Source organism: Manis javanica, chromosome 3, assembly GCF_040802235.1.
Source record: "Manis javanica isolate MJ-LG chromosome 3, MJ_LKY, whole genome shotgun sequence".
NCBI classification, from domain to species: Eukaryota; Metazoa; Chordata; class Mammalia; order Pholidota; family Manidae; genus Manis; species Manis javanica.
In genome coordinates, this window is record NC_133158.1 from 216,780,285 (window position 1) to 216,807,121 (window position 26,837).

Below are 26,837 nucleotides of genomic sequence, written 5' to 3' on the forward strand. Positions count from 1 at the left end.
TTTGCTGATTCAAAGAGCATCAGATCCTTTGGTTTATTTATTATTTAGATACAGCATTCCAACCCAATTTTATGAGCAACTTTTTCAATCATTTCTACATCTTGATTATTACTCAGTTATAAGAGGTTTATTTTTAAATTTTCTTCAAGGTTCCAACTCTGTTTCCAAGGTAGCTATGTGGAAGTTGGTCACCACAGCCAAACTGCCTCCATGACTGCGGCAAGTGCGACAACCTGGTTTTCTGTGAAAATCGTCATCTCACAGCAGTGCTTCTCAAGAGTGGGTCTCAAACGCCTGCACCAAAATCCCCCGGGATGCTCAGCACATGAGCAGACTCCTGGTCAGCGCCCCAAGTGTATGAGATGCGAGTTTCTGAGAATAAAGTCTGAGAAGCTGCGCATTCAGGAAGCTCCCAGGAGATGTGTGTGCACAGTAATGCCAGAGACTCCCAGAGATGCTGGCTGGAATCAGCTTCCGCTCCTTCCCACTTCACCACTTGACTCATGCACTAGCACAAACTGAAAAAGGAAAAAGATTTAATTATATTTAAAGTTAAGGTTGTCTCGTTTTTCCTTTATTTGTTCAACAAATATTCATTGCATGAGCAGTATAAACAAGGCATTTGACTGGGCTCCAGAGAAACACTCCAGAGAAATGCAGAGAAACCAGTGCACAGAAGAGAAATGTTCCCAGCAGTATGGGACTAATTCGATCAGGGAAGGAAATCAACAAATCATTTCGTAAGTAATTGCTTGATTACAATGCTGACAGGTGCTGCCAAGAAGAAACAGAAAACATTAATGCCAAGAGGAGATGAGCCTGAGAATTTATTTTTGCAGGGTTGCCTCTGGGAAGGGGCACTCACACAGGGACCTGGAAACTGGGTGGGGGAGAGCATGCCAGGCGGAACCATGCCAGGCTCAAAGGAAGGGAAGACCTGACACAGCAGGAGTGCCCTGCTGCAGTCAGCAGGGCCAGGTCCTTCCGGCCTTTTGAGTCCTGTTGAGGACTTTGGATTTTATCCTGAGATCAATAAGAATCCATGAAAAAGTTTTGAATACCTGATTTTCCAGTGAGCTCTGCAGCAGCATAAATGCAGGAAAGAGGACAGGGCCATCAGAGGGCAGGAAGCCTCAGGTAGAGTTTTGCCCGATGACAATGGGGCAGAAATAGGAACTATGCAGTAGAAGTAAAGCTTGTAAGTGCAGGTGTTCAAATTATGTGTGATGAAGGCAGGGCCCCAGATCATTTAAAGGACCTTAAAATCGCGACAAGCTAATTTTGCCAATTTTGAAGAGCTCTAACAACGTGTGATTGCCATGTGTAATCAGTGACAGTCATTCATAAGAACAAAACTAAGAACATGAATGGACATCCAAATTGTTCGTCCCATCCCAAGCCACGGGACTTTACGTGGTTTGTGGCTCAACCCTTTGCTTCTCAAAGAAGTTAGATTTGTTTGGGCAGCGCCACTCTGATTAACATGCGAATTGTAATCACGGTGAAGTTGAGAAGAACAGCATTTAGATGCTGGAAAGTGTTATTCTACAAAGCAAACACCAGGTTTAAAAGGCAATGTGCTGTTTTAAAAGAATCATCAACCACTATTTCAGTCAAAAGCACAAAGTGAGTAAGAGTAACTAAGGACGTCCCAAAGGAAACACAATGAAACCACTTTGGAACTCATGATTGTGTCAGCAGGCCAGCCTCTCTCTTTATCCTGGTTTATAAGAAACAACGAAGCCCTGACTTTCTGTCCTCTGCACACGGATAATGTGGTTCCAAACTCTGATTTGGATCACACGCCATAGGAGTTATGCTCACACATTCGGCCATAACTGAGCTTCTCTGCTGATAGAAAGGTGCTCATAACAACCAGACTTCAAGACCAAGCGTCACTGACTTGAACACCACTGAGTCAAAATCTGTGAGATCCAATCTGATCTGAGGTTTACATTTAATATGATCACGATCAAAAAGTTTATCAAGCACATTTCTAACATAACCATGATTAGAACAATGTGTAGAAAAATCTTAAAATATAGAAGAGCTCAAAAGCAGTCATGATAAAAGCAATTAATATACTATTCACAAGTGTCAACTCATTAATACAAAAGGGCCAGAGTGACCTCTACTGAAAATCAACTGGGAAAGAAAAAAGGTAATCATAACGATGTTGCCACTGGAAAAATATTCTGCAGCATATTCCTGCTGTGACCATAGGACAGCAATTCCTGAACAACAATTTTAAACTTGTAAAAACGTACCCAGAAACTACTGGTGTTCTGTCTTCTATTAAACACGAGTCCACGCATTTAAGGCCCCTCGTCCCCTTAGAGCCACACACGCCACCTTAAAGAGACTGAGCAGTTTTCCTCCCTGGAGTAGCTCAAGCAGGCTGGCTCCTCTGAGGACCAGGCAAACGGGGGCCGCCTTTAGCTTCCACAGCACCACCAAGAGCTGGCTGCCCGCCACAGAGAGTCATCCCCCTCCGACGGCTGCACGCGGACTGTCCCATCTCCCCCAGGCCATTCTTATCTTTTTGTCTTGCATGGTGCCCATAAAACCCTCCCTGGGCAGCCCCCTGATCCTACCCCCCTCACCCACAGGGACGCGCTCCATGGAAGGGATAAACTGAATGTATGAACCGCCAGCAGCAGAACACTTGAAGTCCAGTCCCCACCATGTCCCGTTGCCTAAAGCTCCCTCAGCCCTGCGGGGGTGCCTCCTCCCTCGGGGTCTCCAGCCAGCTGACGCTCTCAGCAAGGACCAGCTGGCATCTGCGGGGGACGCTTGTCTCACAAGACCACCGACAGCCAGAGCGCTGGGAGAAACGCTTCGGATTCCAGGGCCACCCGTGACCGGGCACTTGGCCTGGGGGAGTGTCCAGGCTGTCCTGGGCCTGAACCGGCAGGTGGTATGGGATGTGCAAGGCTGTGCCTCCCTCCTGGCTCTGGCCCTGGGGCGCCCCTGCATGACGGAGGGGTGGACGGACGTGCCTCTCTGGCCCCGCTCTCCGCCCACCCGCACTGCCATCCTTTCCAGGCAAAGCTGAGCCCCGAGACGGGCCTCTGAGCTTCCCGTCCCGTTCTGCAGCCTCTGCTGGAAATGCAACAGTAGCCCTCTGTTCCGATGGCCCACAGAACAATCTTCACAGCGAGTAATACGCTGGAAAGAAAAGCACTATTTCTTTTTGTCCGGTTTTTAATGATTCACGTTAGAAAATAGGAAGAAAGCCTCATTAGTATTGCAGACACTCGCCCTCCGTAGCTGCCGATTTCAGTGTTCCTGCAGCTTCCCTATCTCAGCTGTTAATGGATAATAAAAATTATTAGACCTTCAATTTATATTCAACAGTTCCTCGGACATATCTGGGTTCTGCAGGAATAACTTTCTCCCCAGCACTCCCGTCTCCTCTGGGGCGGATGGGCCTCTTGGGAAGAGCCACGAACTCCCAAAGTGCCTCTGGGTGGGGCCGTCCACTCGCCACACGCTCCCGCCCACGGAGGGAGCCCTCAGCCCTGCCCTCCGCTGTGTGCGGGCAGAGCAGAGCCGGGCCGGGCCGGGGCCTGGCCAAGTGGCCCCAGGCAGAACGGCCTCCACCCCCAAGTGTCACAAGCTGCCAAACCTCACCCACCCAGGGGACAGGCCCTTCCCCGTACACCCCCGCGGAGCCCAGATCACCTCCTCGCCCAAACCCAGAACTGCTGAGTGAATCTGGAAGCTCAGCCACAGGTCGGCACCATGAGGGTGAGAGGGAAGCCATCCACGAAGGCCTCCTCTCGGTCGCTGTCTCGCTGTCTCTCTGATCCTTTCTCTCTCTGTCTCTCCCTCTCCCTCTGTCTCCCTCCCCCTCTCTCGGGAACTCTCAAAGACCTGTCCACAGTAGTTACAGGACAAACTGCTGTATGTCCACCCTCTACAATCCTCTGAGAGTCCTGGGGACACGGAAGCGTTCATAAAGAAGTTCACCCGTTTTGGTGAAGGAGGCTATACTCTGCTGACTGCCTTTAATACACTATCTTGTTTCGTTCTCATAACTACCACAGTACCGCGAGGAGTTATCATTATCCCCAATTTTAGGGACAAGGAACGGCCCTAAAAGCAATACTACCACTGATAAGAATAACAGCTAACATTCGCTGAGTGTTACTCAATTGTCAAGTGCTTTAATGCATTAATTCATTTAATCTTGACGATGATTCTCTGAGGTGGGCGATTCCATTATTATCCCCATTTTACAGAAGAGAAACAAACGAGGCTCAGAGAAGCTAAGTGACCCGACGCAGTTCGCACGCCGAGCAGGTCCTCCCGGCCGCCAACCCCGCCGACCGGTGGGGCCGGGCGAGAAGGAGCTGCAGGCTCAGCGGCTACGACACGGGCTCCCCGCTAAGCGTGGACTTCAGGGAAACAAGGACGAATTTTTTACTACATGCATCTCGCATGTACTACCCGGGACAGGATTATCCTAAAAAAATTATTTGTATTGTTCTAAAATTCAGACTTAATTGAACAGCCTATATTTAAAGTATTTCCAGGGAACCTTCTCATATCTGCTGCTGTATTCGAACATGTTTCTAAATTAAAATGATGTCCAGGCCCAGTTCTGGGGCCGGACTTTGGTCACCGCTGAAATTTATAGGCAGCAAGATCAATGCCACATTCACAACAGAAAACATAGGACCCTGAGCAGCATGACCTTCAGTCGCTCTTAAAGACTTACTCAAAGTCCAGGTCTGGCTCATAAGAAAAATTTTAATATAGACCTGGAGATACATGAAAAAAAAAAAATGAGACCGGGCCATTTGTCTTTCTACTCAGGAATGCCTTTTTCACTTGCGAGCAAGACCACTCGGTTTTCCCAGTATTGAGAGAGCCCCTGGGGCAGGGCTGGAGGGGCAGCGAGGAGACGGCGCAGCCCCCACGCTTCTCTCGGGACTCAGGGCCGTGGACCCACCGGGCGCCAGGACAATATTTAGATTCTGCTCACGGGACATGTTTGAATGGTCCCTCGAAACACAGCACAGCCTCCACATGACTCCGGTACAATAAAGGAATTTTTTAAAAAATCACCAGTTCGAACATTTTTGATGGCTTCTCTTTCAACATCAGAGAGTGTCTTCATGAGTCACACATTTGTGCACCCCCACTCGACATTACACAGTGAGTCTGCAGGAAACGAGCATCTCTACAACACTCACTATTTGCTGAAGACCATCCCAGATACAGCTGCTCTTTAAACAACTTAATTGAACAGCCTATATTTAAAGTATTTCCAGGGAACCTTCTCATAGTAAAAGCTGTCCTCTCCCCCTTAGCACAAAACATTTCAGGGAAGAAGAGAATCCTCATGGAGTCCTGGTGTTCAATATGGCTAACAGGTCTGGCCCTCTCGAGGGAGGAATCAGTCAGTGCAGGGGTCCAGTGACATGACCCCGTCTGATCTGCCAGTGGCGTAGGATTCACTCACAGAGGCGACTCCAAGGGGCATTCACATCGGGCTCGCCATTGGGCAGCTCTGTCGTCTTACCTAAGTCACTTAACCCTTCTCTCCAAGCCTCAGCGTTCTCACCTGTAAAATGGAAAGAGTAGCCGTGGCGGCCCCTCAGGGCTGTGCGGGATTCACGGGCTGGCCTGTGTACACTCAGTGAGCTTTACTGTGTCCTTTTATTTTTGGTCATGTGACGCCAAACAGTGCGCCTGTGGGCCTCTCCCAGCTTCTCCAAAGGACAAGATACTCCTGACCTTGGGCCAGTCCCCGTCCACAGGCCACCCAGCAGGTGACTACGAGGGCTGCCAGGCGGCTGCCATACAGCTGAATCACCGTTATGAGAACGCACCCATAATCGGATTTCAATGTTCTTAAGAAACCAGTTCTCAAGCCACAATTTGCTGGCTTCTTTAGGAGTCCTGCTGATGTGCAGATATTTCCTCAAATATTTAAAATCTTATAGATAGATCAGCTATTGAAGGAAACAGCAATTTTTTAAAAGAAAAGCTTATTCCTCCCTAAGGCTATTTACTATGTATTTAGGAAATAGGTTCATTTTGGAAGGGATTTTCATCTCTGTCAGTTAGTTGAATACTTAAGACTTTGACACACTACTTAAATTGGACTTAAAATTAGATTTTAAGGCAAAAACAATTCTCTGCCTTTAATAACACCATTTAAAATGCAAATTACATTGCAGATAAAAGGAACTGGAATTTTTGTGGCTTAAAAATAAATGGAATTCCGGAGTCAATATCATATAAATAGGTGTCCATCTGGCTAACCTTAGGATTGCCAAATTTCTTCTTTCGATTGTTCATGTTTAACAAGAATTTAAACAGCTCCCTCTTGTGGCCTCAAAGCCACTGGCAATCCAGAATTTGATCGACTTCTGTCATTTTATTCCCTGCACATTTACTTAATAAATTATGTATTGTCTACTTGCTCCAGAGATGGAGAAAGAGAGCAGAAATGGGGGGCGTGGACGGATGTCATCGCCTGTGAGACAGTCTGTATGGCTGTAGTCGGCTTTAAAGTTTCTGCCTGGAACTGGCGCATGGTGTGCATGCTGCTTCTAAATCAGGGCTGGATTTCTGCAAAATGAGGATTGAGCTTTGGCAAAACAGCTCACGAAGTGAGTGGCTACCTATGTTGATTGTTGGGCCGCAGGGTGGTCAGAAATCCTGGGACCCGACTCACCTGTTTTCAGCTGAAAAGCTCCAGATTGCAAAACTAACGTCTGAGGAATGGGAAGAAGGGAGTAAGATTTTAGATCTATTTGAAGACTGTGTTGACAGGATTTGACGAAGAAATGAACGCAAGGCGTGAGGTAAAGGAAGGTTTAAAGATGACACCCAACACAGCAGAGACAGTGAATCATCTACAGCCGTACAGAAAAAGGTGGATGTTGAATGAAAGAGCCCGACACAGAGAGATAAGCCTGCAGTTTCCACTGCCTCCCCTGAAGCTGCTGCGTGCCCGGCCAGCACCCACTGGCGGCATCTCACACCCGTACGGCCCTCTGTCCTCCAACGTCATGCTGCTGAGAACCAACATGGAAAAATCAAAGCCAAAGGTTTCGACAGAGGCGACGGACCCACAAAGTCATGTTTACTTGGATGTTCAAGGAACCGCATAAGCTCCGGGCAGAACATGATGGGACAGGCTTTTCCAGCATTCTGGTTGGTGTGACAGTCTGAACATCCTGGTATCCAGGTTAAGGGAGGTGAAGAGCAGAGAACTCATATATTTCTTTGGAAAGACAGAGACGCTCAGTGTGAATATATGACGAAAGAATTGCTGTGCCACGCAAAACCATGGGAAACATTACTTAGAATTTCCTGCTTATTTTATGCCCATTGTATTACAAAGTTTTCAGCTGCTGAGGTTGAAATAAAAATAGATTTTCTGGCCCCAAAGCAGAAAGCTTTTCCTAATCAGGAAAACAAATGCCAGCCTTTTAATTCTTGTCTGAGAGCTAGCATTGGTTTGAATAGGGAGCCCGGGCCTTTCAGCTGCGGAAAACTTGTTTGAATGTGGGAGGTCATCCAGGGACGCTGAGAACCCCCATCAGAGGATCTGAGAAGAGGCGGAGAGAACAAACCTCCCATCCCAGACGGGAAAGCAAGTACGAAGAGAACGAGGAGCGAGAGGGCGCTCTGCCGGCTCGGTGTGGTCGGTCCTTCCAAAGGCAGACGAGAGGAGAAGGTGCTTAAGCTAATTGTGTTAATGTTCTGACAGTTCCCTCACTGAGCCAGGAATCTCCACCACCTCAGCCCGGGAAGGGGAAACATTATCTTTCCTGTGGCTGGAGGGAGGCTCTTCCATCTGCTTTAGACGGGGTGTTAAGTTGGCCACTGTCAAGAGTTTGGTACATTTGTCTCGTGTTTCATTTTGGGCTTCAGGAAAGACAAACAACTCAGACTACAAGTCCTCAAGGAGAACATGGGGAGACCCCGCAGGTCAGAGGGACTCAGAACTTTCACAGGCCAGCCCGTGCCTCCTAGACACTTGCTGATCTGCCACAGAAGCCCAGGATGGCGGGCCAGAGACGCTGCGGACAGGGAGTCGGGAGCCCCCGCGCCCTGCGGGGCCTGGTAGGGCCTCTGGGCATCGGTCTCAGCTGAGAAGTCCGGCTGGCTCGCGGTCCTGCTCTCAGCCTGCACCCAGGGGCCGGTCAGTGCAGGAAATAAACGGCCCACCTCCAGCCCTGAAATTTAGAAAAACTAAAGAAGTCTTCAGCATCAGCGCTCCCCTGGGGGCAGCCGAGGCCCTGGTCAGGATCTCACCACGCCCGGCCTCTTCCACTGCACGTCCCCCCTCCTTCCCCTCTTGACAGAGGGTCCTGGGAGCCCCCTGACCCTCTCTCCACCGGCTGAGCTCACTCGGCCTCCCGGCAGCAGGGCTGGGACGCTGCGACCACCAAACTGGTGTCCTGCCTGCGTGCTTGTCTTCCTGAGGAACGGGAGGCTCTGAGGCCTGACTCCACAGCCTCTTTCTTTTCTTCGGGGAATTGAAGGGGTGGGATTATGAGAAGTCCCATCTAGGAAAATATTCAGAATCAACTTCTTGTGCTGACAAAACGAGGCAAGCCTCAGCCTACAGCTTAATCTCTGTGGAAACAAGGAACGGGTTCAAACGGCACCACCCTCTTCCCTGGACACCAGGCTGAGACGTCCTCTGGCCCACCTCCTGCGACCAGTCAGTCTGGGTACCTTTTATTCCTGCTTATTAATGAATAGTAAATTACTCAAAGGTACGTAGAAATCAGTGAAAATATTAATTGTGAAACAGACCTATCACAATTTCTCCTTCTTCATCATTTCCACAATAGTAAAAATAAAAGAATAGCTAAGGAAAGCATTTATTTAGTTGAACAACTATACATGAACCCCTCCTATGTACCAGAGGAGGCTTAGAGTTGGGGAAAGAAAATGAACAAGGGATATGCTTGCCCTTAAGAAATTTAACAGCTAGTACAGAGAGTCACAACATCTCTTTTTAAAACAAATATTTTGTAGTGCCACCATTATAATTCTGATATAAAATTCATTGGCAATTTATCTCTAAATTCAAAAAACCAAAGTAACACCCTAATTGTAATATAAATGGTAAAATATGATTGATACATTGTTACAATTATAAAATAGAAACAGAGAACAAGCTGTAATTTTTATTAATGCAGTTCAGTATGTGGGTGCCAGAAATAATACACATAGAGGCACCTTCCAATCACTGTGGCAACCAAAAACTTCCAGAAATTTCTCTGATGCTGCAAGGAGCTGATCTGCCTTCACTGAAAGCTACTACCTTAACCACTTGAGAAAAGGACATTATTTCTATGTGTTTGAAAGGTGGCATGTACTTCTAACATTGCAATAAGGCTTGGGGCTTATGCATCTTCAGGATAAATAGAACAAGACTAGGCAGGCGCACTATTGTCAAACGACACCCTGCTGTGGGATGTGTCCCTACAAGTTCACGCTGAAACCCTAACGCCCTGTACCTGAGAACGCTGGAGACAGTACCTTAAAGAGGAGAGTTAGAGTGGGGTCAGCGGGCTGGGCTGGTCCAGTACAACGGGGGTCCTTATAAGGAGAGGAGACTAGGACACAGAAAACGCAGGCAGTATGACAACCGTGCAAGGGCGTCAGAGACGGAGGTCGGCTGCAGGCAAGGGGCAAGTTCCTGGCTGTGGAACTTCCATTTTCCCTACAGCAAGTAAATGTCTATTTGCATGGTTAGCAAAAGTGTGTTCCAACAAAATGGGAATGAAACGAGGTACACTCGCCGTGTAAGTTGATAAGGATCCATCTGTAAAGCCTTGTTTTTCACGTCTGCATTCTGTTCCTGCACATGTTCATTCTGATGCATTCGTCTGCTGCTGCTCAGACCATTCGACTGCCTTTGCGTTCTGCATACTTTCACCACCACTGCTGATTCACAATAGGCCTGAGTTTAACAAGTAAAAGATGTCTCTCTTATCATCAGCTTTCCTAAGCATCCTCAGTCCTTGTTTCGGAATTGTTGACAGGGCAGCCATGTCTTCCCTAGTGTGGATCCGTACCAGCCACATTCCAATGTAAAGGGAGTGCACCTTTACAATGTAATCCCTTCCTCCAGCAGAAACAGGTATGGCAGCAAGAATGTAAATGCTGCCTGAATGTTGGCTCTGTGCAGTTTTCTTTTTACAGAAGCAGTTAGATATTTATTAAGCCTTTGTTATGTTCTGGGCTCTGCTAACTACTACAGAAATACCCACAAGTGTAAAAGGACTCTTGCTCCCAAGAAATGATCAGCTATCTGGAAAGACCTTAGCATAAAAGAAGCACTTGTTTATAAAGCAATTATGTACTAAACTCTAAGATACTGACCAGGTCTGCCCTGACTGGGACAACAGAGGCCCGATCAACCCCAAGCACCAAGAGCCAGCTTATGCATTCAACAGGGAACACGGGAGCGAAGCTCACCCAGCCCTGGGATGGCACCTGTGACTGGCAGGTACCTCGGCGGCAAGCACAGAAGCCCACATCATGGCTCTGGTGTTTTCCCAGCTCTGCTAATGATGTCTGTCGGCATTCCCAAGGCCTATCTTATTCATGAGCAGTAATGAGTCTGGAGACGAGGGTGGGAGCTCAGAGGACCCCCACGAGAAGGAAGATGAAACCTGAGCGGGGGCAGTAAACAAATATCCTCCGGCCTGGTTCCTGGCCCCCGCAGATGACATCAAGGATGTGTTTGAAACCCAGATACCCAGGGAATAACCACGCGGTCCAGGAAGGCGGTAAAGACAAGAAAAGAGCAGTCTCTGAGAGGCCCTGCCAGCAGCTGGTAGATGCCACGGACCTTTCTTACCGATATAAAGCAGTTTGGCACGGCCTCACCAGCGTTTGCGTGCTGACGGGTCACACAGAGGTGTAGCTCAGGCCAGCCTGACTCCTACCCGGGCCCTTATGACGCAGGGCTTAGCTCCTGGGACGTCCTCCTGCATTATTTCTGAGTGTTAGGGGTTGGGGTCTACATGCACAAACAGCCTCTCAAGTCCTTCCGATTCCCGGGCCCTGTGCTGGCCCCACGCCCGTCTGTGCTCTCTCCCGACGCCCCAGCCGTGGACGCCCTGGCGGCTCTGGAGCCTGTGGTCGTCGCCGCTCCAGTCGCCCTGGTCGTCAGAAGCACAGCAAACGGTTCACTTCCCTTCTCCAGGTCACCCTTCTTCAATCGGGAATGGACACCGAGCTGCAGGGCCCCCAGGCTGCACGGGGGCCTCCCCTCGCCCAGCTCAGGCGCCCCCGAGGAGGGCGGGGAGACACAGCGATGCCAGGGGCCACCCTTGGCACAGCCGTGTGTCGCGCGCTGCCTGCGGTGGTCACACAGACTGACTCAAAGGTCCCGGGAGGCATGTCAGCGCACTAGCCCATCCGATTACCAGGGAGCACCGCCGGTGAGACGCCTTGTCGAGCCGCCCTCGGCCCTCCTCTGGGCCCCCCAACGACACACCCTCCTCCCCTCAAGTCCCCGGTGAAAACCAGCTCCTTAGGGTGCTGGCTCCGGCTGGGCCTCCGCCGCAAGCATCTCCCAAGGGTTATTTTTCCCATCATGGCTTAAAAACGGTTCTTTCAAGCCCCAGATGTCGGGCATTTGGCCATTAACACTCCCTGTACCTTGAGTTTGATTTACACGTCATATTTCCTGGCTGCTCTCTTAGCATCAGTAAGTCATCGCAGGAGGACAGGAAAATCTGGCGTAGGGGCCACTACCCCGGGATTCCGAACCCCAGCAAGGCTCTCAAGTGGGAAATAATGGCCCACCAGGGGACAGGAGGGGCATAGGGGACAAGGATTGCAGAGATGACGAAACAAACATCCTCATCCTAGTTTCTGCCTTTGGCCACTGACCCAGTGGTGGCCAGGGCGCTACAGCCAAGCTGGCATCAGCAATTATTACTCGTCTTGCAGCTCGGGAGGGGCTGGGGGTTTGGGGGGATCCCCGCCCAGGGCAGGTGCTCTGTAAATTCGATGAGACCAAAAATAGTTGGCGGTAAAGGGGGGCGCCCCGTGTGTTCTCACGGCGGCCACGGGTGGCTCGCACCCCCGGCTGCTCCCAGGCCTCCCCGGGCCGCTCTGGGCTCTGCTCCCCGGCAGGAGCCTGGCCCCCTCGGCCTCGCTCCCGGCCTGCCAAGCTCCCTGCTCCCCGCGGGCCTGGGTCTCCAGGAGCTCAGGGGCTCCGGCTCGGACCTCCTCGGCCGCCCGCTGCTTCCCAGCACGGGGAGGGGGGGAGCGGGGTGGGGGGGGGGCACACACTGTGGGCGGGTCCCCGGTGACTGGCAGACGGCTGACCAATCACGCACCAGGAACAGAGGGGAGGCGGGAATGGGTGTGTCCTCCCCACGCCTCCCCTGCGCAGGTCCTCCCGAGAGGGACCATGTGCTGTGTGCACGGAAAACATCCCATAAACGTGCAAACATGCTCTTATTATACACACGATGGGCGCTTTTCAGACCAGGGGGAATCCTGGTCAGAAAGTTCCATTTTCCCCACAAGACCCTAGAAACTGAAAGGAAACAAGCCTCCTACTCCCTCCCTGTCTTCGGCAGCCCCCGACATGCATTTTTCCTCCCCAAGCCAACTCCAATGGACGCTGGAGAGGGCACTTAATTTCACATGTAATAATTTGTGGGCTCTGGTCTCAACTGGACCTCAAGTGTAGCTAATATAAGTAATAAAATCTCAGGGGCTTGCCAGCAAGAGGTATAACCTATGAACAACTGGTTTTAACAGCAATTCATTCTGTGACAGATGCTACGCGATGACTTCCCTAAAAGCATCCCCCGGAAAAAAAGGACCTCTGTTTGCACTGAATATCATGGCAAATGACAATCACAGCCCAATAGAAACTTTTTAAAAGCAATCTAAGATTTAGAAGAACCGGAACTGTGCCGAGAGCCTGGTAAGCGGGAGTGCCGGCTCCGCGTGGGTGCTGTGGGCCCGGGGAGCGAAGGTCGGGCATGCCTCGGCCTGGCAGCTGCAGGAGACGAGAGGGCTCTGCCACTTGGGGGCAGGGGAGAAGTAGGAGATGCAGACCGGTGCGACCATCCACAGCTTCGGTGGGACGGGATTGGGTGGGTGGCCCTACAGGAGCATTTCCTTCCCGTCTGCAAGGAGCGGGTCTTCCTTTCATGGCCTTTGCTTCCCTCTGACGGCTTTTATCCCCTCCCTGCAGCTGCTTCTAGTTGCTGTTCAACAGGCCAAGGTCAGCACTGCGGCAACCGCATGAGACCATTACATCAGCACCAGGACCCCGGGGTTCTCCAGTTTGACCATTCAGATCCACGCTTGTAGCAGGCACTGCCCCTTGCATTTGGATAAAAACTCTTACAGTCACTCTCAAATAACAAAGTCTTCTGGCAATGTCAAGTTGTTAATAATTAATCTTGATTCAGTGATGACAGGTCTAATCTGTTGCAATAAATTGAAATTTAATCTTCATTAAAAGTTACAGTTACAGTCTTCCCTCTTGGCTAAGATGCCGTGGGGAGATGGGGCTCGTTGCTCCTCTCTCCTTGCTGGCCCCCATGCCCACAGCTGGGCACCCACTCACTCAGGGGCTTCTGGGACCCCAGGAGCAGAATTCTCCAAACTCCCTTTTACTCCTCTGGACACTTTAATGCCTTCCACCTGAGTAATGGAGTAAGTTAAGAATGGCCAAGCTGGTTTTTGACTGCCCAAATCATCGATTCACTTAACTGGTGAATGAAAACATTCATTTGATTTAATAACGATCTACGGGATGTCTGCTCTACAGAGAGCACGCTGCTGGTTCCTGCATAAGACACACTCCCTGCCATCGGAAATTTTCCTTTCCTTCTAGTTCAGACGGCAAAACATACACAAGTAACCAGACCAAAGGGCCGTCGTCAAAAGACTTAGTGCTACGAGAAATTAGCAAAGGAAAAGGTCAAATGCGAAGTCAAGAATCAGGGATTCAAAACAACACTGCCCACTGCAGAACCCTGGGGAGAACTTTCCAAAACGGGAGGTGGCGTTGGAGGAGGACATAAACAAGGGAACACAGCAAAGAAAGGCAAAGGACAGTCAAAGGATGGGCTGACATGCATCCCATTTTGGTGGAGGGTATCATCTCAGTAGGAGGTCCTGGAAGATGGGTTGGTGGACCAGTGGGGACGTGTGTCCCGTTTGTGTCCTTCGGCCACCTGCCCCCAACCCACAGTGACCGTCTGGCAAGTTTCCCTTGGGCCTCCCTGTCTGTTACGGCAGCAGGATTTGACCTGGCAGCTCCTGTGCGAGGAGTGCCTGCATTTGCACCGTCCTGTGCGCAGGGGCCTGGGCTGCCCATCACTCTCCTTGTCCACACCCCAGAGGAATAAAAATGCCAGTCAAGGGTCTCCCACAGGCAGCCCACTTTGGACGAATCTTGTGGCACGTTCAGAGGGCGGGATTGTCGGGGGAGACGAGTGAGGGGAGAAAGAATAGTCAACAGAACCACACAAGGGAAGACAGACCAGGATGACCTAGGATGGATCTGTCAAAACTAAGAAATTAATTTATCTGCTCAGAGAAAAACAATCATTATGATTTTCAGTGAGCTCTCAGGCAGTGACATATAGCCACAAAGATGCCTTTATTTTTTTAAGTGTATATTACCTATTGTTATGTTTGGTGATTTATAAATGATATCCTGTGAAATGCTGAAGACTAGTGACTTTTTCTTCAAAAATCAACAATTTGAAGTGCCTCCCCTTCATCTCTCCAGTGGGACCACTTCTTCCCCACAGCTAATGTCTAAGATCATTAACATGCATTTAATCCTAAAATACAGTCATGTACATCATAGAAATTTGGCATTTACTGGACTCTTTTTCTCCTACTTTTTCTCCCTAAACTAAAAAGAAACAAATAAAATGCTAAGTGCAGCATTAGCAGCTACAGGAGGGTGAGTCAGAACTTAAACCGCGGAGTGTGTGGGGCGAGGGGTGGGGGCTTTGGGGGCCCGCCCTACATGTGATTCCTACAGGGGGTGCTGTGACTTCTGTGAGTGAGGTATGGAGGGAATTCCAAGCGCATCAGGCATCGACTAGTTTGTTTTCCACGTGGCTTTTACCATTACTCAAAATAGATACAGTCTCGGATTTTGGATTCTCTTCTCAAGCATTTTCTTTTTAATATAGTATCTTTTGAAACCTTGCTTTTAGTCCCTAAAGAAGAGACCAAATATATATAAACTGCCTCTGTAGGAGATTCAGAGTGAGGTACAGATAAGTTCTGCAATAAGGTATTACATTCAATTTTGTTTCACCTGGAAGACCACATAATTTTCTTTTTATAATAGCTATTACCATCCTGTAGACATGTTAGAAGCACTGGTATAGATTAAAATAAAGATATGCAGAACCTGGCCAGTCAGATTGGGTTATAATAAAAGTCTTTTTGGTTGACAAGAAGAAAAATAGTGGGTAATGCATGATTGTTGGTGTATTTTTCATACGTTAGACATCTATCACTTGTATATTGTGAATATGAACTATTGCTGTGAATTTTTAAATGTCCAAAAGAAATATAAAATATATAAATAGAGTTTTCATTTCGAGTCTCATTTTTATGGTATTTCCCACAGAAACATACTGTAGGTTTCCAGGTAAGTCTCTGGAATTTTTCCTAGTGAATACTGTCCATGTACCTGGGCTACATTCCCTGGCTTCATATGCCACATTTGTATATAGTTCTGACCTACTGAAAACTGCAGAGATACAATTCTGAGCCAGAAAAGTACCACTGTAGGGTTTTTTCCCCCAGAAACTGCAGTGGAGCCCTCCTGCGGCTCATTCAGTCCAGCACATTTTCCCCAACCTAAGCCGGAAAGCACAGAAAGGGCTTTCACTGGGGCTGTAGCTATGCTGATATGCTTTGCATCTAAAGGCCCTGGGAATAAACGGCACTGTGACAAATACGTATTTTCTTACAAAGAGAAAATAAAACCTAAGGAAAGAAGACCAGGGCTCACCTCTACTTAGCAGACGGCGTCTGACACCATTTCCTTCCATTTCATGATGGTGGTTCCCCTAGAGGAAAGGCCTGGGATCCAGGAGCCGTGTCAGCGGTGAGAAAATGCACATATTTGAAAAAAGGAAAACTGCCTATTTCCATGGCCCCAAGTTCCCAAATGTTAAATGAAAAAACAGAATTTTCCATTTATCCAGAAACAATGCGGCAGGCACCGTACACTGAGTGTTTGTACCTCCACCCAGCCCTGAGCCCCGAATCCATGTTGAGAACCTACTCCTCAGTGTGACGGTATTGGCAGGTGGGGCCCTAGGGAGGTGATTAGGATCGGTGCCCCTATAGAGGGCGTCCCCCGCCTCCTCTGCCTCTGAGATTACAGCGATAGGATGACCTTGGTCGAGGGTGAGGGTCACAGACACGGGGTCTGCCTACAGCCTGGTCTGGGGCTCCCAGGCTCCAGAACGATGAGGAATAAATGTCTGTTGTTAGGTGCTCCCCTGCCTGTGGCATTCTGTGTCAGCAGCCAGGACAGGCCAAGGAACTGGTACCTAGAGCGGGCCCTCCTGTAACAAGTGTGTAGAGACGTGAGAGCAGCTTCGGAACCGAGTAACAGCAGAAGCTGGGAGGCTTGTGAGGCGCAGGCAGGAAAAAACACGCACCGCCCCAGACAGACCACTGTGGACGGTTCTGGTGGGAGCCCAGGAGAAGAAGGGAGCTACAGAGACAGCCCGGGTCTTCTGGGAGAGTGTCTCAGTCTTCCCGAGCAGGATTTGGGTGGAGGTTTGGACAGTAAAGGCCATTGTGATGAGACCACAGACGGACAGTGGAGCGAGGGGTCCTTGTTACAACGGGGCAGGAACTTGGCTGCACCACGATCATGCCATGGTGTTTTGTGGGAGACAGAACCTGGGAGCAATAAAACTGGGCGTTCAGATGAGGAAGTGTCAAAGCGAAACACAGCAGGAACGAACAGCCTGCTTCCTCTCGGCTTCTACCGTAAACTGCGGCAAGAGAGGGATGGCTCTAAGGGGCAGTCGTTGATCCAAAGGGAAGCGGAACCTAAAGAAAATGCTGGAAAATTCTCAGCCTATCCATATAGGAAAAAATGAGAAAAGCCCACGTGGGAGGGAACACAGAGAACATGCCAAACATGATAAGGAGACCAGTCTGGGGCAGCCAGGGCAGCAGAGCCAGGAGCTGCTCTTCAAGATGGTGGGGAGACCGGCCAGCCACCCAAACACAAGCCCCCACCTGCTCTCCTGGGCCTCTCCTCTGCTCACCTCCTGTTACCGCACACAAGATGCCGACACCAGATCTGCAGGGTTTCCCCACAACCAGCTCTCCACACCTGTGGGGTGTCCTGCACTTTAACTCAGTCTTGACACTGTCTACCTGGAGATGCATCGGGTCCCACAGGGTGACGCTCAGTCCCACCAGCTGTTCCCACCCACTTCAGGTGTCTCCGCAAGCCCAGGTGGTCACCTGCACTTCCGACCGACCAGCTGTAAACCTGAGGTTCCAGAGACCCCAACTCAGGTTGTTAATTGGATAGAACGGCTCACAGACTCAGGGAAACACCTGACATTTACCAGTTTATTAAGGATGCGATGACGGATACGGACAGACAGCCAGGTGAGGAGATGCCCAGGATGAGGGCAGGGAGGGCCCCAAGCGCAGGAGCGTCTGCCACCTTGGAGGTGGGGTGCGCTACCCTCCCAGCGTACAGGTGTGTTCACCCATCTGCAAGGTCCCTGAAGCCCCTGCCCCTGGGAACCCGGGACTTCACGGAGGCTTCCTCCTGTAGACTCAACTATGACCTCCGAATCCAGCCCTTCTCGCCTCCTGAAAGTCCCAAGCTTCCCAGCATGGCTGGTCTTACTGGTGACCAGCCCGCATCCAGGGCCCACCCAGAGCCACTCAGAGAGCAAGAGATGCTCCTCGTGCTCTCATCGCTTAGGGACTCACAAGGGTTTTAGGGCCCCTGTGCCAGGAACTGGGGCAAAGACCAAGTATGTGTATTTGCTGTCAACTCCCACCAGCCAAGACCTATTGTCCAAAGTGATGGAAGAATGACTCCTGAGACAAGGAGAGCCTCAGAGTGGCTCGTGGCATCACAGGCCCAGAGGGCACGGGCCCCGGGGACAGACAGTCTCAAGGCAGGCCCACCGCCTGGTGTGCCTCCCATCATGGCTCTGCCATGCCTGCTGGGCCACGGCAGGCCCTGGTGAAGCTTCTGCCACGCCAGCAAGGCCTGGGAGGTAGCTACCTCCCCCATCCCTCTAGGGACACCAGCAGAAGCCTCAGGGTCCTGGCAGAGAACCAGCACAGATGGCCCCACAGAACTGAGGCGGTGAACCACCTCCACAACCCCAGACTGGAGTTGCCGGTATGCAGTTCCACTGTAGGAGAGCCCAGGCACATGACGCCAACCCAGGAGAGCCACGGCGTGGGCTGTGCCCAGCACATCGTGGCCAGAGCCGCCCAGAGCACTGGGGCCCAAACCCCACACGGCAGAGGTGGGTCCCTGCCCCAGTGTGTCCGGAAGGCAGGACCTCCACCCCAAAGGACCGAGAGGGCAGAACATTAAGTCAAAGATCACTCTCGCACCTATGGGCTGCTGAGGTCGGCCCTGTGGGTGTTTGCCCTTGCTCAGAACCCTTCCTGTCCTGCTTCCCCACTGGGACGGGAGCGTCTGTCTTACGCCTGCACCACTGTATAGTGGAAGCACAGACCCGGCTTCATCTTGCAGGGTCGCAGCTGGGGAGGAGCTGGCCTCGGACGGACCACTCCTGAGGCTCCCCGCACCTAATTTAGGTGCCACCTAGATGATCGGAAATCGGCTGCACCCTTCCTGTAGCTGCGCGCATCTCCTGTCTGCATGCCTCCCCGTGCTCAGCCGCCCGGTGCCTGCGGTGCTTCAGGAACGTCAGCCACTAACGGCCTAGTGTCAGCTGAGCATGGTCCTCGCGACTCCGTCCTGTTGTGTTTTTGTTATTTCCTGGTAACAACACTACTTGGTCAGAATTTAGGTCTGATCAACTCTATGACACTCAAGGAATACAATGACTGGGGCAGACCTTTTAAGGAGACCGATCTGCAGCAACGTGTCTGGAAGGCGGGTGTGTGGCGATGACTCACCGGCTTCCATGCCTCTTCCACGGGAGTGAGGGGAACCCTGACTATACTCCGTCTGCAGGCCTCCCTGGGAGGCCGTGAGCCCCGGGACGCGGCAGCTGGGTCACCTCCCCTCCTCCAGAGCCTGTCCCTGTCCAGTCAGGAGGTTTGCAGGGGCCAGGAGGTCACAGATGGGGTAGAAGTGTGCGTCAGAGGTGAGCGGGAGAGCGCGTCTGCAGCCTTCTGGCGCGGCCGCCGGCGGGTCCGCCTGCCCGAAACTCCTGCTGACTGCTGACCTGATGCTTCCCACCTCTTCTTCTCTGGACCTACCACAGTCACTAAATCTTTACCCCTAATTAGGTCCCTCATGTTCAACAGTCCCTAACAGGAGTCCTTTCTATAGGACAGGCCAGGGATGTGAAGGCCCTGGGGGCCAGGGTCTGTGGAAGCCAGTGTCACTCTTCAGGGTAGACAACAGCCTTACTCCACTCATCTCGTCCCCGGTCGGTGGGATGCGCAGTTTCCACTCAGAGCCTCGTGAATGGGCTCGTCTAGGGCTGTCACTCCTCAAACGTGTGCCCCTCTGTGGGCTCCCATGCCCTGAACGTGCCCCCTTGCTGAGGGTCTGGCGGCACCCCAAGGCCTGTTATCCTACATGCACCCCATCTTGGCTTTGATTTGCAGCAGCTCTCGTGACAAATGCAGAAAGAAGTGTTTATTCGAGAGGCTAGATGTGACATCTGTGGTCCTGAAAGCATTTAAAAGATTGGAAATAAATATTTCTTTTAAAAAATTTCTCTCTGCTCAGGAGCTTAAAGTTAGCTGACTACTAGAGTCAGTCAGTCCTCTAAAGAACACATAGGGACACTTGTTCCGTTCTCTTTCATTAATGTTTTCACTAACAGCCTCCCACCCAGCCAGTAAGTCTGGTAACTTGTGGCTCTGAGAGATCTGCTTTTCGCAGCTGCTGCTATTGCTCTGCGTGTTTTCTAAATCTGCACTGTGGTGAGGATCTTTTTTTCTAACATTTTATGTGGTAAGAACTTCAAACTAGGCCACCTTAACATTTCACTTATTTATTTGTCACTGTATAATTCTGGTAGCCTGTGTTTGAATTCTCACTCTTTAGAATTCTACAGAATCAGATCCATGTAACTTTTACATATACTTACATAAAACATATATATTTATTGAAAAATAATTGATATACAATATTAGTTTTACGTGGGCAACGTAGTGATCAACAATTATATACTTTACGAAATGCTCACCAGGTGGTAAGTGTGGGTACCATCTGTCACCATACCGAGTTATTACACTATTATTGGCTATATTCCCTATGCTGTACATTTCATCCCCATGACTTATTTATTTTATAATCGGCAGTGTGTACCTCTTGATCCCCTTTGACTGTTTTGCCTTTCCCCCAACCCGCTCCCTTATGGCAATGACCAGTTCGTTCTCTGTATTTTGAGCCTATTCCTGTTTTGTAAAAACATCTATTCTAAATATCATATTATAATTCCTTCAGGGAAAATCAAAGGTCGGGGCAATCACTAATTGTTAGAGTAGCAGTTAGACAGACCTGAGCAGGTGGGGAGAACGGAGGCGGCTACGCGGCCTCCAGAGGGTCTCCGCCCAGAGGCCACCTTGTCCCCCTTAGACCAGCCCTGTGTGGCTCAGCACAAACCGATGAGCAGCAGACGGGGTCCCCGGGGCCTCCCCGACCTTAGAGTGCACGCACCTCCGGAAGGCCCCCCCCCTTCCCTCATGTATCATTCGGGCTGCGGTTCGGGCCCCGCGGCGGTGCCCGGAGACACCCGTGGGAAGGATGACGAGCAGACTCGAGGCTGAAGGGGACGGAACAAGGCGGGTCCAGAGGACAGCGTGAGGATGACAGGAGGGGCGGGGGGAAACCAAGAGGCCCCGTCAGACACATGTGAAGCCCGGCCAGCGGCCGCCCACCCCGGGTCAGTCCCTTTGCTTTGCGGAATGAAGCCCCGCGCGGCTCTAACTCCCTGTTGGGCCTCTGGGCTGAATTCTTTCCTTCGAGAAGACAGGAGCCAAGAAATTCTACAATCCACCGCCTGTAACACAGTCACTTCTACAGAAGCCCACCGGCACCCTCACCAAGAGAAACATCTATGGCAAAGGACATTGGTGATAATGATTACCCTCAATTTGAAATTTTCTTTTCAAACAAAAGAAAAATAATCCATATAAATATAATTTTCTCTCCCCAGCAAGGTCAACACATTTGTACAAATCTATGGACATACTGTAATTAAATTCTGGGGAAACTTCAGTTTGTCACACCAACTAACTTTTATTTAAAAATAATTATCTTTCAATGATACAAATCTCAAGAGGATCTTATTTAAGACCAGTTCACTAAAAGAAGACAAAGGACTGGCAAGATGAGAATTCATGATTTTGAACCACTCCCTCATACGGGTGTTGGCAGAGCGCCCCCAGCCCTATGCTGGCTCACAGATCGGCCCCTGGGCACACAGCAACCACAGAAAGAGGCGGGCCGCGCCGGAGGGCAGGGGCAGGCTTAACAATGGAGGGGCTGACACAGGAGCCTGTTCCCAGCACTGCATGGCCAGATCTCTCCTCCCGCCCGCCAGGATCTTACCGATTATGCAGAGGCTTCATCTGGCTTCAGTCCTGTACCATCCAGAGGGTCTCGACACCACTTCACTGTCTCAAGGCTGTGTCCTCGGGGCAGCTTGTAGTGTGGGGAAGGCAGGCAGAACTCACGTTCCAAGGGCGGGGAGGGGTGAGGCACCTCTGACGGCACAGGTCCAGCTCAAGGGTTAACCAGCTGTGGCACCTCCTGATGGCCTCCCTCGACACCCTGGCAGACAAGAAGGTAAGTGACAGGAGGCAGCAGAAAATAATTATTGTCACATATCCTCATTTCCTGTTTTACTGACCATTTGGAAAACAGAGGGCCCAGAGCTCTCTGATTACAAGGGGTCAGAGAATACAGTCAAAAAGATGGAATCCCCAAGTCATTCCACAGGATAAAAATGCCAGTGGCTCTCCGAACTACGGATCTTTCAGTGCAGTTAGAGGGATGCTCCATAACTGCACTGACGGCTGCAGGGACAGTACTGCAGAGTGCTGAGACGACCCTGGCCTGGCAGACTATCTGGGTACGAATCCACTTTCCGTGCTCATGACCCTGAGCAGCTCAGCAAGCCCCTCTGCGTCTTAGTCACCGTGTCTGTAACCGTGAGACAGGGACCATGGGATTAGGCAGAGTAGGGTGAGGGCCTCTGGAGAAAAAGCGGAGCAAGATAATTCAGTCAGAACAATGTAACAATATGCAAAGAAGTCCCTGTCAAAACTCTGTGTTAAGCATTATGCAAAGTCAGAGTCACACTAATTCTCTAGGGTAAAGATTTGTATACATGACAAGGAATATAGACATTCTTCAGTGAAATCGCTTAAAGCTCAAAAGGCCAGGAGCAACTTGGCCTGGAATGTTTGAGTGTTCTGCAGATAACGAAGGGTATCTCAGCACAAACCATCACTTTATTCTATCAATTACATCGTGACAATGTAAAATTTACCTTATCCTGCTAAAAGGCCCAGTTTATTTTAATTTTAACTACGTGCTATTTTCCCTTCTCTACTAAAAGTAGTCTTTTGGTAAGCAATCTCAACTATAAACAACCCAAGCAAACAGACAACAGCCCAGCCCACCTTGAGGGCAGGGCAGGTGGTCTTACAAGTCTGCACTCCTAACTTCACCCTGATTCCTGAAAATTCTCAACCACGCATAAAACCCCTAGACAATGAGCCAACCACGGGCTCTCTCGTCCCCTCCTGGCGTGAGCCGGGAGCCCTGTCCTCTCACTCTATCTCTAAATGAAAGCCTGTCCCTTGCTCTCCTACCTTGAGCGTTTGTGAAGCTCACTCTTCGGCTTCGTGAACAAGAACCCCGGCATCAAACGGAGACAACAATCCTTGAGGTAACTACTGTTTCACGAGGATTAAATGAGTCAGTATGTCTAAGGCCCGAAGAACAGCGCTCTTGCACAGCTAATGCCGAGGCTGGGAGGGTGAAGCGGCAGAAAGTCCGAGGTCCCTGGCTGCCACGGGAGGAATGGTGGCAGAGGTGGGCAGTGGGGCTGAGACTCACAAACCAGTTGGGATAGGAACTGGCTGGAACTAGACTAAACTAGGATGGTATGCAATTTGACCAGGAACAGACCTCTAACTTCATTAAAATCTCATAGTGAAAATCACAGCCCTCAGCCACAACAGTTTACATTGTCAAGATGACCTCCCAAAGAGACCTAATAAGGAAGAGACCCCCTCTTCCAAGAATCTTTCCCTAGGAACTGTGACTATTCCACCCCCTGCTTTACATACTCATTTACAGTGAAGGCACTAACGAGGCGCCAGGAGAGGGCTGCTCTGCCTATGGGGCGGTCCATTCTGCTTTGCTCTATAATCTGTACCTTCCACCTCTTCACGAATTGGCTTCATGCCGCACCTGGAGTGCATTTGATTTCTGGCCTGTGTGCAGCCATGAACCCTCCACTGCCATGCAGGCCCAAGGGCTGGGGCCTCCCATGTTCTCCTGTAACATTACTGTATTGTTATGTACCAACCCTGGAACACTAAGTTGCACTAAATTCTGCCAAAAATTGCTATTCCTGTGGCTATATAAATAAAACAATGATAAATTAAAACACTTACCACTCATTACTTTGTTTCAAGATGGTGGACATTGACACCCTGAAGAAGTATTCCAGATTTGGTCAAACCTATCTGTTCTTTCAAAATCAGTGTGGAATAAATAAGCAAACAGAATGAAAGACATTAACTGTCAAATGTTGAATTAAAATAAAAGTTTCACTCACATTCTATCAAAAATGATGACAAAATCATCTGGACTATTCAGAGCAAAGTTGTAGTTATGAACTTATAATTACGCATAGCAAGTGAAGTTTTTATAGGTCTCATTTGCCAACTGGGTACAATTCAACTGAAGTATATCAATAATACATCCTCCAGTTAACATATCATATTGAAAACATCCACATTCCTCCACTCCTTGTGAAGCATCACTAAAACAAAATTATAGAGTGTAAAACGGAGTAGGACATAAACCCACAAGACAAAGAGAACAGGAGGAGAGAAAACATAAAAATGTCCACGAGTTCAGTAACCATGTGCTGAGTTGTCTCCCTCCAAAAGATGCATTTACTGTGACCTTATCTGGAAATAGGGTCTATGTCGGAGTGATCAGGATAAAATGAGGTCAGCGAATTGGAGTGGGCCCTCACCTAACGACAGGTGTCCTTACAAAGAGAGGAAAATTTAGACACAAACAGTTGCACAGGGAGAAGACCTCGCGATGAGAGGCAGAGACTGGGGCGATGCATGTATGGGACAAGGACAGCTAAGGGCGGCCAGCAGGTGCCAGAGCTCAGAGAGGTGGGCCCTCAACGCCCCAGAAGGGGCCCCTGTGACTCCGAGAGACTTAACTTTCCATTGCTTTAAGCCACCCAGGTTGTGGTATTCTGTTATGATAGCCCTAGGAAACGGACGCAGCGGTACAGATGGGCTAGTGAAAACTCACTCAGCCCAGAGCAAACTGAGCCCCTGAGTGTCGAGTGTGTTCAAAGAAAGACAAGGCCGGGAAGCAGCCTGGTCACAAGTTGCAGAACCTCACAAAGGCTCAGGAATTGGGAACACCATACATTCCAGATGGGGCGAGATGAAAAGAGGTTACAGGCCTGGAAACACTAGATCCCTAGACTGCCTCCTCCATCTGACGAGGCCAGAGGAACGTGCTTATCCTCCAGTCCCGGCCTGGCACCTGTGGAATTACTTCTTTTTGGAGATACTGAACGCGAAGGCCCATGCAACCAGGCGGTCTTACAAGTCTGCACTCCTAAGTTCACTCCTGACGGCAAGGGCGCCATGACAGAACAGTGTTTAAGGAGTGTGAGACCAGACCTAGCCTCCCAGCCTCCCTTCCCCGCTAGGCTCCGAGAAAGCAGTGCACAAAGCAAGGAATCAGAGGCTCACCCTTTGGAAGAAACAGCTGGGCTCTTGCCCCATCGTCCTATGCCGTGGGCAGCAACTGACCCCTGGACGCAACCACCGTTTTGGAGTATCACCCTTATTCAGGCATTGCCAGCGAGGCCCACACCGCTGGGAACACCTCTGGCACAGAATAGAGACCAAAGAGAAACAACTGAAAAAAATCTCAAAAGAATCAACATCCACGCAGGGTTTGTTAATTTTAAAAATAGAGCTGCCGGTTATTTTACCAGCAAAAAGGGTTTACTTGGGACCAGCAGAGAACTGCAATTCTGCACAAGGTATGGCAGAACGACAAGCACGTGGGAGAACAAAGGCGAGAAGGCTTTCGGAGAGACTGGGGAAGGTTGGGGTTGTTCTAACCAGAAAGCCATTGGAGGAAACTGGGAGGCCCACCTGTCCTGGCTGCTCATTGGCTGAGTTGTGAGCCTCTCTTGCGTGAACTGTTGCCAGGCCCTAAGGGGATGAGCTGGGGAACAGAAACTCTTCCCTTCTCCTACTGGGTGGGAAAGAGGCAAAAATAGTGCGGGTTGTAAGTCGCCCTTCTCTCCTGGGCGGTCTGCAATGGGCCCGGAGGGTGGACGCGAGAGCGCCCCCTGCAGGCCTCCCGCACCACGTCGGCCATGCTTCCTTCTCTCAATTTTCACAGGTTACATAGGAAGCACTTTTAAAATAAAATCCCATAATTTGTCTTGAGAGACAAGAGGAGCTACCCGCATGAAAAAAGAACACGATGTTATAAAAAGAGCAGAGATTAAAAAGAGCACTTAGAAATTAAAGTATAATAAATGAATGAAGATGATTTGAAAGAATATTTGCCAAATTGAGAAAATTAGAAAGTAGAACAAAAAGACAGAAAATTGGGCAGGCAAGAAAACCACCAGTCAAGAAGGCCCAACATCTGGACAATGAATTTCAGAAAAAGAGGAGAGACCACGAGGGAGGGGATGGTAGAGAGGGGTATCAACGACGCAATCCCGGCAGCTCGAGACCCAGGGCGGAAGACGGCCCCGGGAACACGGCCGCCCGCACCGCCCGCAGTGAAGGCGCGCTCAGCGACGTCCGGGCGGCTAGGGGGCTGCGGGGGAGCGCCGGCCCCTCCGAGGAGGCAGGAAGCGTGGGGCGGCTTCCCTACGACGGGCCTGGGAGCCGGCACAGCGGGCGGCCGGCGCCCCGACAGTCCGGCCAAGGCGCCCGCAGGGGACCCGCTCAGGGACGGGCAGGGCGAACGCGCGACGCCCGGGGACAGCGCAGCGCAGACCGCCCGCCCGCCACGCGAGGGACCGCGGGCGGTACGCTCCACAGGGAGGGTTGAAGGGTGACGGACGCTCGGGGCAGACGCCGCGGCCCGGGAGCAGGCGCAGGACGCTCGGGCGCGGTGAGACCTGGCAGGAGGCTGCGCCCTGCAACCCAAGGCGGGAGGCGCCGGGGACGCTGGAAGACGCGGGAAGCGCGCGCAGCAATGCGGGAGGACTAGCCGCGCGAGAGGACGGACGGACGGGCTCTGGGACGCGGTGCCCACGGCCCGGCGCGCTCCCGCCCCCGCCCCCTCTGCCCCACCGGTCCGCTTCCCCGGCCCCGCCCATCACCCCGCGGCCCCGGTGACGGAGTCGGAGGGGCGGGGAGGAGAGACCAGTACTCCGCAA

At 50.7% G+C, this 26,837-nt stretch overlaps 2 long non-coding RNA genes across 4 annotated transcripts; both read right to left on the minus strand.

Moving 5' to 3' along the window:
- Window positions 1-26,811, minus strand: LOC118968478 (uncharacterized). Of its 3 annotated transcripts, XR_012129686.1 has the most exons (6): window positions 26,577-26,809; window positions 25,588-25,690; window positions 25,177-25,314; window positions 23,839-23,910; window positions 21,761-21,982; window positions 1-518 (listed from the first exon to the last, which is right to left on the minus strand). It is a non-coding gene; the product is annotated as an uncharacterized lncRNA (long non-coding RNA). The 3 variants fall into 3 exon arrangements; XR_005056177.2 differs by having other exon boundaries at window positions 23,839-23,915; window positions 25,588-26,811; XR_005056176.2 differs by having other exon boundaries at window positions 25,588-26,793.
- Window positions 12,875-16,117, minus strand: LOC140848571 (uncharacterized). Its single transcript, XR_012129687.1, has 2 exons — window positions 16,010-16,117; window positions 12,875-13,446 (listed from the first exon to the last, which is right to left on the minus strand). It is a non-coding gene; the product is annotated as an uncharacterized lncRNA (long non-coding RNA).
- Window positions 26,812-26,837: the final 26 nt, after the last annotated feature.